This window comes from Peromyscus maniculatus, chromosome 5 (genome assembly GCF_049852395.1).
Source record: "Peromyscus maniculatus bairdii isolate BWxNUB_F1_BW_parent chromosome 5, HU_Pman_BW_mat_3.1, whole genome shotgun sequence".
NCBI lineage: Eukaryota > Metazoa > Chordata > Mammalia > Rodentia > Cricetidae > Peromyscus > Peromyscus maniculatus.
Window position 1 is genome coordinate 39272616 of NC_134856.1, and position 14262 is coordinate 39286877.

A 14262-nucleotide genomic window follows, 5' to 3' on the forward strand; every position below is an offset into this window, starting at 1 on the left:
AATAGCTCAAATGCAAATAGAGCATTTACATCCTCTTCCCTATTTGTTTTTCTTTGAAATGTTGCTCACTATGCAGGCCTGGGCTACCCTGGAACTCACTATGCAGACTTAGTCAGCCTCTAAGTCACAGAGATCCTCCTGCCTCTGCCTCTCATGTGCTGGGATTAAAGGAATATGCCACCACCTTTGGCACTTCTCCCTAATATTTCCCAATATTAAAGCAATTTAAAAAAATCTTCTCATGAAATTGGTGTTCCGGGATACTCAGCACAAGACATTTTGTGGAAATGTTGGTTGGATTAATATTATTCTTGCCCATTTCCAGAATGTACTTACCAAGATCATGGCAAGGGACCTGGGTCCACTAGTGTGCTAGGCAAACTGAGTTGGGAGGTAAAGAAACAAACATTCTCTAGACTCCAACTACAGACCATATCCGGTGCCAGGTGTTTTACTTATATGGCATCAATGTAGTCCTCATAACTCTGCAGTGATACTTATTTTATGAAAAGGAACGCCTGAGGGTTGGAGAGATGGCTCAGTGGTTAAGAGTATTGACTGCTCTACCAGAGGACCCTGGTTCAATTCCAAGCACCCACATGGCAGCTCACAACTGTCTATAACTCCAAGATCTGACACTCTCCCACAGACATATATACAGGCAAAACACCAATGCACATAAAATAAAAATAAATAAAAAATCCAAGGGACTGGTGAGATGGCTCTGTGTGTCAAGGTGCTTGTCACCACTAATCACTTGAGTTCAGTCTCGTGAAGGAACTGAAACCCACATGATGGAAGAAAAGGATTGACCTCCATGCACACACAATGACATTCACATTCACATGCACACACAAACAATAAGTAAGTAAATGTAACTAATCAGTACACTGTAAAGTCAAAGAATCTGAGTAACTTTATCAAGATCTGGAAAAGCAAAGAACCTGGGTCTGCCCGAAGCTTTGCTTATTTCATACATCATGTGTTCTCCTGAGTCTGGGTTACCTAATTTTCTTAGAAATTAAATAAGCAATGTGGCTTCCTGGGGCCATGAAAGAAACTTCTCACCTCCTTCTCCCTCTACTGAAGGCTGAAAAGGCAGAGATCACAGGCCTTGCCTGTGGGCACAGGAAGGCAACCTCTCAGGGAGTCTAAGAGACCAAATGCATTTCTCATTTCTGAGCAAGTCAAGCAGTGGAAAAAGACTGAACTATCATCGGAAAACATGGACAGCCTTAGAGGGAACTTGGCACCATCTTAGGCAGAGTCTGGAGCCTCAGGTAAAGCCGGGACAAAGGCTGAGATCTTCATGTTTATCTTCAGCCCTGACAGGGAGGAGAACAGCCTGGCACCTTAAATGATGGAGTCAACCCTGCTCCACTCCCGTTGTCCTCACGGATCTCAATTGGGTTGGACGAACAATCCAGGGTACAGAGCCCAGTTCCTATCCCAAGAACCAGGTCTTTGGAAAGTGGCATCGTTACTCTTCACTGTGTTATGAAAATGCCCATAGCACAGCATAGCCTGGCAAAGCTGAGTCTCTCTCCCTGTAACCATCCCGGCAGGGGTGAAGCTATGCTGAGAGACACTTATGCTCTTCCTTTGGCTATCAGACTAGTGAAACGAGAAATTGGAATCTCATGCTGGGAGAAGGCAAAGCTGAAACTGGTATCAGCCAGTGGTGGAACTTGTCTTCCAAGAGGCGGTTTGGCACATCTCTGACAACTTGTTAGACCACCTTACAGGAGAGACTTGAAGCTGACAAAGACCCAGGAGTGAATGGAGGGTGGAACAGCACCTTGACAAGAACTGCTTATGCACACTTCTTGCTCTCTATTCAGAGCCAAACCTCGTGTCTGGACCAGGAAGACAGACTTGGGACATCACTGCACCTTGCTATTCCTCTTCTCAATGTGGCCACATTGAATACATCTCTTTCTGATCTTTTCATTATTACTTGTATGTTTAACTGGCCTATTGAAGAGAGCTTTTGACCCTAACAATGATATGTCTTCTCCTGCTATTTAATGCCTCTTTCTGGGGCTCACTGGGCCTCGAGTTCCCAATGGAACTCAAGGCAATGGATTTATTTGTCTCCTAGAATAAGGTGAATAGAGGTGGATGTTGCACTCTCCTCATTTCTGCCCATTCAGAGTCTCATCTCTTTTTGCCTATCTGTGGATTCTATTCTGTTGGTGGACTCATAGCTCCTGGAAACCTCTTAAAATATCTGTCATCAATGTTTCATGCTAACCTGTCTCCCAGGACATTGAAGAAAGCCCAGTATGTGATTCTGCAGTCTCTAGTTTATGTAACCCAGTCTGTCCTCCATCCTGTTGGACCTATACTTTCCTTAACCTCAGAAGAACCTTCCAGTAACCCCCTTTTTTTTCTAGAAGACCTTGCAGCTAAGCATGTGGGGTATAAGGTGTACTGTAGTCCTTCCCAAGGCAAAGCAGACTCCTACTGCTTATTGTGTATAAGAAAGGTGACCTTGGGTTTTGTTTTTGTTATTGGCTGTTTTTGTACATAACCTGTTCTTTCCTGGCCTCAGGCCCCTCAGGTCTGAGTAGCTCTGACTAGTTCTTTCCTGAGACATTCCAGAGGCAGATAGCCACCCACATTGTTACTGCTGGGCACGTTAGAATGATCCATGAAGAAAGAATACCCATACCATGTTATTTTAGGATAACAACCAGTCAGAGAGATGTCATCATTCTTAGCTGGTTCAATCTTTGAAATTTTGTGGAACTCTAAAAAAGCACAGATTACAAGGCTTGAAATTATTCACAGATGTCTGAGACCAGTTGTGGATGTGATTATTCAGTAAAGGGGTCACTTAACCTTCCAAGGATGCCTATGATGTCCTTTGCTTCCTCCTTAGGTGAGCCGTACAACATCTCAACTCCTTCTGGCTCTCTTTCCTGAGAGCACAGGGAAGGTAGGGGTGTGTATGGTGGGAAGGGGGCTCCACTGAGTCATGAGACTTGAGCCCTGGAGAGCTGGGGTTTGTAATGCAATTACAAGAGGTGGCCAAAGAAGTCTAGTGTGAACTCACTGGACAGAGGCTTAATGGCGTCTCTAAAGTGGTGTTCCTGGATGACAAGTAACAGTGGCCCCTTTGGAAGGAAGCACATATGTCCTTTAGTTATTATTTTACTTATCTGCATTTAAATTTTTTTCTGCTGGAACTCTCATTACTGGGAGTATGGATGTGATCCAGCATGCCCAGTTTATACACTCCTGGGGATGCTAGGGATTAAACTCTAGCACGCATTCTACTGATTGTGCTACATCCTCAGTTAATTAACTTTGCTTTTCACAATTTATGCCTCTAAAATGTCAAAACTACTTAAATATCTAATGATGGCATTTCTTCATAGTTCTCTGGTTTTCTCTTCATTAAAGAAGTAATGTAGAGCTGTGCTGTAGCTAGTCAGGGATACTTGCTTAACATGTGGTGGACACAGAGTTCAACCCTCAGTGTGGTAAAGAAAAGTGAAGTGATAATAATGAATTGCCTTTAGGCTTGCGTACAGTGAGTTCACCAAGTGTGGTAGAATATACTGTAATCTCAGTATAGAGACTGGATGATCATGTGTTCAAGGTCATCTTCAGCTACATACAGAGTTCAAGGGCCAGCCTAGGCTAGAAATACTGTCAGAAAGAAGGGCAGGGAGGGTGAACTAGTTGAAAATGACTACTTAAAAATTATGGGCTGGTGTGATCTTAGTGGGTAAGAGTGCTTGCTGCCTATAAGCCTGACAACCTGAGTTCAATCCCAAGAAGCCACAGTGGAAGAAAAGAACTGACTCCTGAAAATTATCCTTGGACTTTCACATGTACACCTAAATGCTGTGGGATGGTCTGTATATCAAATTACTCTGATTGGTATAAATAAAACACTGATTGGCCAGTGGCTAGGCAGGAATTATAGGCGGGACTAACAGAGAGGAGAAAAGAAAGAACAGGAAGGCGGAAGGAGTCACTGCCAGCCGCCACCAGGACAAACAGCATGTGAAGACGCCGGTAAGCCATGAGCCACGTGGCAAGGTATAGATTTATGGAAATGGATTAATTTAAGCTATAAGAACAGTTAGCAAGAAGCCTGCCATGGCCATACAGTTTGTAACCAATATAAATCTCTGTGTTTATTTGGTTGGGTCTGAGCAGCTGTGGGACTGGTGGGTGACAAGAATTTGTCCTGACTGTGGGCAAGGCAGGAAAACTCTAGCAACACCTAAATACAGACACACACACAGACACAGACACCGCATCACACTCACACAGACACAGACACAGACACACACACACCACATCACACCACACCTACCTACCTACCTCCTCCCTAAACAATGCACAAATTGCTCAGAGGTGCTCAGGAGTAGCTGTGATGGGCAGGAGTAGCTGCGATGGGCAGGAGTAGCTGTGATGGGCAGGAGTAGCTGTGATGGGCAGGAGTAGCTGTGATGCTCAGGAGTAGCTGTGATGCTCAGGAGTAGCTGTGCATTGCTGCACAGCTTAGAACTTGGTCCTTGTTCAGAAGTGCAATGGCAAGGTGCACTGGTTTTCACTGCAGTCAGCTTTTCAATAGGTCATCAGGTTGACCAAAACTGTAGAGCGCAGAAACATGTAAGTTTTCCTCCTTGAGCACCTGCAGCAGCAGGCGCCTGCGTCAGGTGGGAGGATGAAGATGAGAAGCTCATCCTGTTATCCCTTTTGTGTGTATGGGGCAGACAAGCGGGAGAGCCAAAGGTGCTCACAGAACACGCTTGACCCTGCTTGGGACTCAGTCAGGTGGAGAGCAGGCTGCTGTTGGGATGCTGAAAACGTCAACTCCGGTCATGCTGATGGCTTTCCTGTTTACGATCTTTGAGATTTACAGTAGTTCACAGGCCCTGGTTTGCATTCAGAAAGAAGACTGGAAGTGGCCGCCTTTTGTCTGCCAAGCCCGGCTCTTCTCAGAGCGGCCATTGCCTAGGCAGTGTCTGGACCACTCCATGGCTAGCCGAACCTTCCCAGCCTGCACCACCCTGGAACAGCACTGCTTCCATCGATGCAGGGCTGTCGAGCTCCCCTGGGACAAGGGAAAGTCGCAACAGTGTGGGGACAGCTCTTTACCAGTCCTCTCGTCCACAGCTGCCAGGCCTCTGCCTCCATCTTCTGTTTCCTGCTTGTCCAGTGCATCTCAGTCATCCTCCCCTCCTGTTTTTAACGCTCTAAACTTCTGCGCCCCCCCCCCCCCCCGTGTGAAGCACGTCCCACAATGCACCTCACCTACAGTCCTCCTGCTTTGGCCTCCCAAGTGCTGGGAGTAGAGGCACCTGGCACCTCATGGCATTTCTAAGACCCACTCTCCTCCAGGCCTCCCTTCCCCACACTCCCCTGCCTCTTCTAGGATCCGAGTCAGTATCTATCTCTGGTTCTGTGACCCCCTTCTCCTTCCCTGTGTCTGGTTCTGTCCTTCACCCTGTAAGCATAATTCTTCCCTAGTCTAGAAAATCTTATTCCCTTTGGAGCCTTTATCCTGCCCTTGACCAAATTCTTGAGAAAAGCCTACATGGTGTGCTTCTAAGTCTTCAGCCTTTTTACTTTCCTCTAAGGCTGGATTCCACCCCATGAGTCTATGCAAACTGCCTAAGGTCACCACTGATGACCTCCTCCTCCCCACCCTCCCTCTCCTCCTCCTGGAGAACTGAACCTAGCTAAGCATGTATTCTACCTTTAAGCTACACCTATAGCCCAAACAATAACTTTTTCATCCTTTCAGTGCTGGAGACCAAACCCAGAACCTTGAGTAAGTTGGACAAACAATCTATGACTGAACCTCATCTCCAATCAACAAAGATTTTCTTAACTGTCAAATTATTAATTGACATATGTTTGTTCTTCACTGGAGTAGATCAGCCTCCTGGTACTCAGCCAGCTTTGGTAACTACTTCTTAAAACTGTGGTTTTGTTGGCTTTTCTGGTCTCTTCTGACTTCTCACTGCATGGTCAGTCCCTAATATTAGTGTGCCCAGGGTTTTGTCTTTGACCCTGATTCTCAGCCTCTTGACCATCAGTTTCCTCTCAGGAGTTTTTTGTTTGTTTGTTTGTTTTTTTCTGGGAGGGATGTGTGCCATGACCAAGGCATCACTACAGAACCAGAAACTGTCAGAACTCTTGGGTTTCCAACATCCCACGGTCTTGACTCAGAGGAATCTATTTCTAGTTGTAGAAGTTCAGGCATTGGGCCTTAGAGGGTTGTATGGTGCTGACTCTTAACAGTGACTCACCCCTTCCCTGTTTCAGAACTCAGACAATCGATGGCCATAGAACTGTGGTTCATAAAGACTGTGCATCCACATGGCCGCCCCATGGCTCATTCCAGTGTCTCACCTGTCTCCATGTGTAGCTGTGATCCATTGCTCTTTGCTGCTCTGTGTGGGCTCACTGCAGGGACAAACTATCATATCCACATTCTATAAAGTTGGCTTCTGATCTTGTCTCCTTGTGCAGGAATTTCTTCAGGACTATGTGTGTCTTGAAATTTGCTAGTCAAGTGTATATTCCAAAGATTGTACCAACGTACATTCTCTCTTTTTCTTTCTTTCATTCATTCTTTTTTTTTTTTTTTTTTTTTTGAAACAGGGTCTTGCTATGTAGCTCTGGCTGTCCTGGAACTCACTATGTAGACTAGACTGGCCTTTAACTCATAGAGATCTGCCTGCTTCTGCCTTCCCAGTGCTGGGATTAAAAGCATGCACCACCACTCTCCAGGCTCAAAGTACATGCTTACAAGCTTGTGTCATAGTCCCCAATGCTTTCAACATAAGCAAAAGACATGCCCAGCCATCCAGTTCTTTACTGCCAGGCTGCTGTATGCTGGAGAGATGCCTCCTGTGGCTGGGTCCAAACTGGCCTGGTCTCTGGTGTTTGAATCCAGCCTCACCATCTCAGGCTTCCTGTTAGAGCCCAACTGGGTGATATGGCCATTCTCCACAGTGACGCTCTTTCCAGCTTTGCTGGTCCTGGGACTCTCTCCTCCACAGTGCCTGCTGCAAGGGCCAGAAATATAATTTGTGAGACCCAGCACCAGTTAAAAGGTCTAGTAACATAGTTCACAAGAGCAGAAAAAACATTGCCACAGCCTCCCTTCACCTGCAATGGGTAGTTAACATTTGCTAGTCCATATTACACTTCCTCAGTACTCACAGCTTAGGCATAGACCCACCGAGAGCCTGAGGCCTGCCCCCATAGTTAGCACAAAGGCCCAATACTTCCTGTGCCTAGGTCCAGACCCCTACTAAGCTGGGTGCCATCACTGGGTGGCAGCTGTAGGCAGGAAGGGAAGAGGAGAGACCAAAGGCAGGGGCTCAAATGAATGGACACCTCTAGTCTGTGCCACATTTCATGTTGTCCTATCAGGCATCACTCCTAAAACAGAAAGCCAAGCCAGGCATGATGGCACGTGCCTTTAAGCGTCGCACTTAGGAAGTAGAGGCAGGAAGGTCAGGAGTTGAAAGTCCACCTTGGGCTACATAAGACTCTGTCTCAAAAAAAAAAAAAAATCCAAGTGAAAAATAACAAAACAACGAAAGCAAAAACAAACACACGCACACAAAGATAAAATTACTAAGGATTATTTCAAGACGAGGACTACAGAGTATCTGCCCCCCAGCTCAGTGCTCTATTGCTGCCCTGCCTGCACTCTCTGGATGACACCCTGTGAGTGTGTTGAGTTTCACTGGCACACTGATCATGGTTTCTACAAAAAGATCCCCAAGCCATCAAGCCTGTGTCTATTTGGAGTGTTTATGAGTCCATTGCTCCCTCAATGGCCACAGCCATGGAACTTAATCCTTCTCTCGGCCCTCTTCGTTTCTGGTGAGTGGAGGAGTGGGTTTTGTTCATTACTGTCACAGTCAAGCCACCAAGGCTTCAGGGAGCAAAAAACTGCTGAAAACTAACCATTAGGGGAGAATGTGGCCTGGTGACAAAGTGCTTGCCTGGCGTGTATGGCTCTGGGTTCAATACCTAGCAATAGTAATAGTAACAACAGCAACAATAACAATATGCCATTCAGTGGGAAAACTCCCAGGACAGACAAAAAAGCAAACTCTAGTTAATCCTTGTCTGATCTAGTGAAATTAACAGGATAATTGCCAGGAAAAGTAGTAACTAACAAAACTATGCTCCAGCCTAAATAATAAGTAAGAAATAGTGTAAGGCCAGGCATAGTGGTGCATACCTGTAATTCCAGCACTTGAGAATTTTAAAAACCAGTGTTGGGCTATGGGGTAAGAGCCTGTGTCAAAACAACAGCATCAAATGTTTCTGAACAAATTTCTCTTAAAGACTGTTAGATCATTTTCTCACCACAAATTATTGAGAAAAGCAAAACTAACGCCAACTTCAGCTCAACAGAAATGAATAAAGTGAGCTGAAATTGGATATGGGTCAGAATGGAAAAAAATTCTGGAGTTTCTTGAGAAGGGGTAAAGACTTTGTAGAATAAATATTCTAGCCATTTTGAAATAAATATTCGACAAGAAAAGGCATTTCTAGGAGCTGAGTAGCTGAGAGATGTCTCAGTAGTTAAGAGCATGGGCTACTCTTCTAGAAAACCTGGATTCCATGCCCAGCACCCACACGACAGCTCACAGCTATCTGTAACACCAGCTCCAGGAGATCTGACACCCTCTTCAAGCTCCTTGGGCACCAGGCATGCACATGGTGCACAGATATTCATGCAGGCAAAACATCCATACACATAAATTTATTTTTTAGTTTAAAGGCATTTCTAAAAATGAATTTGGTTTAGGTTTTTTTCTTCCTTCTCCTTTTAAAATTGTTGAAGCTAACATATTGTTATTTCGATCCATGGAAGACTTCCAAAATAGAGCTTAGTATATCCAAGACCCTCCACCCCCAACAAAAGCCTAGAAATGTGAAAATTGGGGCTGAGGAAATGGCTTAGCAGTCAAGAGCATTACTGCTCTCCCAGAGGACATAAGTTCAGTTCCCAGCAGCCATCTCAGGAACTCACAGCTGTTTATAACTCCAATGCCAACGATATCAGACACCTCTGTCTCTTTGGACAACTATACTCATGTGTGCGCGCGCGCGCGCGCACACACACACACACACACACACACACAGAGGAAATGAATGATAAATAAATATAATTTTAAATATTAAAAATAATAAGGTGGAGCCAGTGAGATGCTCTTATGGGTATGGCGGTTTGAATGAAAATGACCCCCACAGGTTCATAGGGAGTGGCTTATTTGAAAGGATTAGGATTTGTGGCCTTGCTGGAGGAAGTATGTCACTGGGAGGGTGGGCTTTAAGATTTCAGAAGCTCAAGCCAGGCCCAGAGGCTTTCTCTTCCTGCTACCTTCAAATCCAGATGTAGAACTCTCAGGTATCATATCTGCCTGCATGTTGCCATGCTCCCCACTATGAGGATAATGGGCTAAAGCTTTGAAACTATAGGCAATCCTCAACTAAATGCTTTCTTTTTTAAGCGTTGTGTTGTCATGGTGTCTGTCTCTTCATAGCAATAGAACACTGACTAAGACAATGGGTAAAGGAGCTTGCTTCCAAAGCCAGTGTGACCTGAGTTCAATCACTGGAACCCACATAAAAGTAGGGTTGTCCTCTGAGCACAACATGAATGGCATGGAATGCACACACAAAATAAATGAATAGAAATGGGACCGATCCTGAGGAACAGCACCTGAAGTTGACCTCCAGCCTAGACACACACACACACACACACACACACACACACACACACACACGTGAACACACAAGGCACACGTGCATTCTCACTCACACTCACGTGAACATTCACATTCATGTGTGTTTATGCATTTTTACAATTACCCCATTTCGCCGGGCGTTGGTGGCGCACACCTTTAATCCCAGCACTCGGGAGGCAGAGGCAGGCGGATCTCTGTGAGTTCGAGGCCAGCCTGGGCTACCAAGTGAGCTCCAGGAAAGGCGCAAAACTACACAGAGAAACCCTGTCTCGGAAAAAAAACAAAAAAACAAACAAAAAAACAATTACCCCATTTCACCTTACTAGCTTGGGAGAAAGTGTTGTATGACAAAACTGTTCTTGGGGAGGGAGACGTAGCACACACAGATACTCACCCCAGTAAAGGAACCCATGACAGACCAAAGCAAGGAGACCACCAAAGTCCAATTTATAAACCAATGAGTTTATTGGGGATACTTACAGGAATATGGGTGAGGAGTTACTTACAGGAGTGGAAATGACTCAAAAACAATTGCGTCACCAAGGCCCACCCCAGCATGGGTGACAGCTCACAATAGCTGGGAACCGGGCGCACACTGCCTATCCTGCAGGCAGTTTAACAGATTGGAAAGTGTCGTTTCCAGGTGCCTCAGTTGATCTTAACCTCTTCGAGGCAGCTCAGCTGGGTTCTACGTCTTCCAGGCAGCTAATCTGGTGTGAGTCTTCTTTGAAGTGTTTCTCCTCAGAGAGTCTTCTTTGTAGCTCACTTTACTTCCTCTAAATGGCATTCTGGGGGTAGAGAGGATATCTTAGTGAATCTGGTCAGTTTCAGGGACTTCCTGAAGCTGTTTTGAGTCGTTTACCTTCCTGTTTATGCTTCCTAACCAGATGCAATATTTCAACCTCAGAGGACACTCTTTCCTTTGGAAGAACAGCAGTGAAGCAGCGTTTTGGAGAGGGAGGAAGCAGAGTGTTCTTCAGCATGACTTGCTTTACACTGCCTCTCATTTCTCGGTTCTCTTTTCTGAGCCATGTGGAGAGAACTGGCTGATGTCAAAGGAAGGCCATTAGTGTTCTGTGCCTGCACATCAGGCACACGGAGTTTCAGGGGAAGTGCTTCTCTGGCAGGAGATGAATGGCCCCCAACAGCACAAGAGGGAGAGAGGCTCCCCAATGTAGCCTGACATAAACAGTAAAGGTTTTACTAACGCAGGACCCTGATTCCAGGGGAGAAGCGTCCTCCCAGAATCCCACAGCAAACTGTGGCAGAATCCCGCCCCAGCAATGGGCTTTTTGTGGTCTTTGTGCCAGGCAGCTTCTGCCACGCGGCTGCAGCTGTCCAGGGATGACTCTTTCGGGACCGGTGGCTGTGGGCATCTCAGTGTCATTTTCACTTAGTTAGGACCTTGAAGCCACATGCTCCTTGGGAGCTGATTGTATGTTTGCAAAATGGAACGAAGTCTTTGAAGTTTGAGTTTAGTTACGAGTAAGCGCCTTGTGTCTCACTCCAATTTTGCTCCAGATTCGGCTTGATGAATAGGTGGGGACAGTGATGGGGCAGTCCCTCTGGGCAGGTTTACTAACTGTATCTTTGTGGCCTGTGGGATCTAAAAAAAACTTTCTGAAGTGCCAGGCTCAAGGAGTGCCTCACCCTGAGCGAGACCTGGCTCTAACTGCGAGGCCAGCAAATGCACTCTCTCTTTCCAGCCTTCAGTTAGCAGCCCCTGGCCCAGTTCTTGGGTCACTGGGATGCTTTTCCCATCTATCTGTGCTTTGCTCTGACCCTTCAGGACATCAGCGGGGTGGCTGAAGTTGTGGCTCAGTAAGTAAAGATGCTTGCCACCACGCCTGATGACCTCAGTTTGATTCCTAGGACCTTCGTGGTAGAAGGATAGGACCAACTCCTACTAGTTGACCGATTGTTCTCTGACCTCACACATGCTGTGGAATGGATGCACCACCCCCAACACACACAATAAATAAATTTAAAAAATAGAGGAGGAGGGGGAGGAGGAGGGGGGAAGGAGGAGGAGAGGGGGAGGGAGGAGGAGGAGAGGGGGGAAGGAGGAGGAGAGGGGGAGGGAGGAGGAGGAAGAAGAGGAGGAGGAGGGAGGAGGAGGAGGGAGGAGGAGGAAAACAACAATGGCAAAAGAGATGCCAATCTTGACAGTCGCCCTATCAGCTTTCTTGATTTCCTGCAGTGTCCCAAGATACTGGTCCTCAAACCCACTTTCTCTGTGCTCTATGCTTCTCAGATCAGCTCCTAAGGTCCGTCCCCCCAACCTCATGTCTGCTGGGTGGTCTTGGGACTCTTCTGCATGTAACTCCTGGGCAGCCCCTGATCTTAGATTCCCCTTCACCCCACTGCTAGGGTGAACACCTGTGGATAAAGGGGGAACACTGATCACCAGGTGTGTCTCAGAGAACTGAAGGTAGGTCCATTCTCTTTGGACACCACCCCCCAACATCCTCCTCCAGCTCTGCAGGAGCTGTCTTGCTTGTTCACGCCTTCATTTACATCCCAGTGGCCACCAACGATCTCCTGGGAGAACGGTGTTCTGACAAAATACAAGTGCAACGTAGTGGGGAAACCCATCCTGGGACAACAAACCCTGGCCTTGGCCTGGGGAGAAGCAACTCAGTTTTGCCTTGGGCACAGGGTGATAGCCATTCTAGGCACATAGTTTCCATTCCAGTTCACCTGGAGGACTTCCTAGGATCCCTGGCTCAGTGATGTCTTCTGGGTAAGACATCTAGAGAGGTTGCCTTTGCCACTCTTGTGGGGCTGAACTCAGACATGGATTCCTGGGAATATGGGGGTACAGCAAGGTCTGTGGTGTTCATGGAAGCCAGCTAGGTAGAGATAACAACATAGAGTTCAGTCTGCCACATCTAACCTGCACCATGCTCTGCCACCTGGCATTTCTCAAAGTCAGGCTAAACTTTATGAGGAGGCAAAAACTAAAAAACCAAAACGAGGACAAATAAACAAAACAAAAAATGTAAGAGAGCCCTGGAGAGGGGAAATCTGGCTAGAAGGATCACCCTGCTTCTTCCTGGGTATGCCTGAATGTCCACCTGCAGGTGATTTCTGAAACTAGATTATTCTGTGGATGTGGGGGAAAGGAGTGTGTTATTGAAAGCACCCAGAGCTGAGCCTGGTGGCACACACCATAAATCTTTTTTTTTTTTTTTTTTTTGTTTTTGTTTTTTCGAGACAGGGGTTTCTCTATGTAGCTTTGCGCCTTTCCTGGAACTCACTTGGTAGCCCAGGCTGGCCTCGAACTCACAGAGATCCGCCTGCCTCTGCCTCCCAAGTGCTGGGATTAAAGGCGTGCGCCACCATGGCCCGGCTATACACACCGTAAATCTTAACACTCAGGAGGCAGAGGCAAGCAGATCTCTGTGAGTTTGAGGTCAGTCTGATCTATAAGGTCACCCCCTCTCTGTCTCTCTTCTTTCTCCTTTCTCCTTTAGTCTCTCTCTCTCTCTCTCATACACATACACCACTACCACCACCACCACCACCACCACCACCACCACCACCACCACCACCCAGAACATTTAACCTCAGCTAGCTGGCTAATTCCTTTGTCATGGAAGCAGCAAACCTAACACTCGTTTCCATTCTGAGGCTGAGTGTTTGAATCAAGCTTTCTCTTTAGCAAGATCAGTGTGCCAGGCAGAGGAGGGTAGGTTATTGAAAGGATGGCAAGGTTGTACTCTTAGTCTCGTCTATACTTGGATTTGCACAAGCCTTCAAGAACCATCACCGTGGCAGGCTCTCATGTGTTGAACACAACAGATATCAGCTCTAGGTTTGCTGGCCTGGCTTCTAGAAGGGAGCGACCTTCAGCTTTGGCTTCATGCTGTTGTCACCCTTCATGTACGCCCTGCAGAACGAGTCTGACCACAGGCTCATGGAGACACTAATCAGGTCAGTGTGGGAAAGGTTGGAATCCGGGTTCAGCAGTCACAGAGGAGGACCTCATACACAGCCTTGACTTCCTGGCTCTGAAACATCACAGTTCACTGTAGATTATGTAAGGACTGTCTTATGGGACAGCCCAGACCTGAAGAGTGAGCCCCAGTGGTCCAGTTCTTCCAGGAGCTGACACGATTCAGCATCTTGCACTGTCTTACCCAGTTCCTCAGCTATGCTGGGAGTCTTCCAAGAGTGAGTCACTCACATTCCACAGACAAGACAGGAATATGGCAGCGATGTTATTGGCTCATGGTTAGGTGACTCTTCAGGATCCTGGTGACAGCCATCCCTTCTATTGTCACTTGTGGAAGCTGCTTCATCATTGTCATTATCCCCTTCCTCTACAGGATAGACTTGATACAGAAAACCCAGCGCCTGCCCTCCAGGAGCCTGGAACCAGTTGGGAAGGTTTAGCTGAGTAAGTAATGAACCTACAGATAGCAGAGCAGATGGAATCTACAGACTGTGTCATCCGACCCCACACCCACTTCTGACTGGAACTGCTGAGGACTGATAAGGGACTGATACC